This window comes from Globicephala melas, chromosome 6 (assembly GCF_963455315.2).
Source record: "Globicephala melas chromosome 6, mGloMel1.2, whole genome shotgun sequence".
Taxonomy (NCBI): domain Eukaryota; kingdom Metazoa; phylum Chordata; class Mammalia; order Artiodactyla; family Delphinidae; genus Globicephala; species Globicephala melas.
The window spans coordinates 55,363,477-55,365,990 of NC_083319.1; positions in this window are offsets into that span (position 1 = coordinate 55,363,477).

Consider the following 2,514-nt stretch of genomic DNA (forward strand, 5'->3'; position numbering starts at 1 on the left):
ATCTTTTGGAGCTAACTACATATTTCTAAGAATTTGGTGATCCTTACTGGTAATGATGGCTTTTACTACATTTGTCATTCCTCTCTTTAGCTCAGTTACCATGGAATGCTTCTGAGCTTTACTACTTCCTATATAATTCACTTTAAATATGCCAGGATATTTGATTATTCATTTTATTTGGAATGAGATGACAATGTTAATTATTCTATCCTTATTATTTGAGGATTAACCTTCTGACTTATAGGAACATGAGCTTTGATTTGAAACCAATGTAGTCTTTGGCTCAGTCCCATTGAGACTAGTGCAAACATTTAGAAGATGACTAAATGGGATTTGGACTACGCGTCTCAATTTGAGAAGCCAGGTAACGCCAAGGGACCCACATGGTGATCAGACCTGTTATCTTGGCCTCATTTGCACCTTGTTTTAACTAATCTGAGGTGATAAGGCACTTAGTACCCATAGAAATGGACTGGAATTACTGAATCTACATATGTAACATCACAATCTTCCTGGTTTTAAGAATAAAGCTGTTTTTGTGCTTTTGATATAAATACATACTCTATAATAAAATGTTTGACTAATTTATATGGTAGTATTCATCAGCCTGAATTTTTTTTTAACCAATGACCTAGTTATAGAAGTTTTTTTTGTTGTTGTTTTCTGTTTTGGAGCAAGCTCTTGCTTTTTCCTATCAAATGGAGAATGAACATAGGAATAAAATCCCCAGTTTCACAGAAATGTAACTTGAACCATTACTTTTCATTCTTCTCACTTTTCCCCAGGATTTGCCTGTAAGCTTTAAAATTGTTTTGAATTTCATTTTGCCTTAGGTTAGAGGTATTAAAAACTGAAGACTGGAAGGAGAGAAATTATCAACCAACTGAGTAAACTATTCCGGAAGGATTTTTTGGCTTTTGTTTTCTAAAACAGAAGAACTATTTAAAATTTGGCTATGTGTATTCTTTTACTTTCAAAGGGAAGTGTTGTATCAGTGTGAAAGTGATTGGATTTATTTTGGGAACTACTGACTGATGCCATAATTTGCAATAACTTACAATTTAGCAGTACTATAGTACTCGGAACAATAAATTGATATCCTTTTTATTTTTCTTTATTTTGCTTTACTACTAAGAACTAACTCCTATTAGGAGAAATGTCTTCTGTTTCTTAAATAATAAGAGTATACTAAGCAAAGGAATAATTTATATTTCACGTTAGACAATTTTCTCCAAACTATACAAACCATGGAAAGTCCAAACAAATAAGTGAAACACCTTTGACATCAAAGTGTCCATCAGAGATTATTTCATTTGATAAAATTAATCTTCCAATAAAAGATTTTTTTAAGATTTTTAAAAAATAGTTTTCACTATTCCCTGTTAACTCAGTGTCATTTTATTAATGGTGGTGGAAATAATACTGATTTAAGATTATTCTCTAGGAGAGAAAGACGAGTAACATTCTTATCCAATTGTACCATTAGTGGGCTCTTTCAAATATTGCCTAAAAGCTCACAATCTCCTGTAACTTCTCTCTAGGAAAATCGGGACTTCTGTCCGCCTGGCATTCCTATTACCCTTTTAAAAGTGAACTAATTAGATGATGCCCGAAGAACATGGATATAGTTTAGTTAAGTAGATTCTCTTACAGGATGAAGACATTGTGGGTTTAGGCAAAGTGATCCTGAAGTTAATCTTGGCATAGTTTCAGAGAAAAATAAAAAGATGTCAGTTTACTGTTCTCAAAGTCAGTCATGTATTTCAGTTCTTAAATTGATTGGGACAGAAACGTACTTGTCTCAGCTGAGGGCCAGGCTTTTCATTTCATTGCTGCTATATCATATGCATTTTAAAAGTCTATGCATTCATTTCCCATCTGTAATGGACATGTACGTACTATTTCACAGGTCTTCTAAGAAGCTGACTCATCCAGTAAGTATTTATTTGCTTGCTTACTATGTAAGCTAACTGGGGGGGAGGATACAAAGATGAATAAAAGTTGATTATGAATTGCTTACCATCTAATAATGAAGTTGAAACCATTCTCATAAGGCTTGAAGAATTAGATTTAAGGTTTGATGTTTTCTAAGTATGAAAATGATTTTTAAAGATTCTCACATATTTCACTTGTTTCTTTAAATGGCATGATTTGTCATGCTATTTACTCTTCAAACACTTAAGAGTCCTTTGGTAAAATATGACACCACCAGACTGATTTACACTTTGTCGTGCAATTTGACCTGCACGACAGTTTAACTTTTTACTCAATGCTATATGGAAAAACGTGATCATTAGTGAGCTAAAGAAAAAAAAAAAGCTAGAGCTGGGTGTGGACTCTGCAAAACATATGGGCTTTCACCAGAAGCTTTAAACACAGCTAGACTATTCTGTGTTTAAAATTTTTATAACTTCTAAAATCAGAATCTTGAATTGCAAAGATAGGAAGGCTGTTTCTGCAGTTTACCGGTGTCTTGGAATATTTTCTTCTGTTAATGAAAAGACAACTTATAAA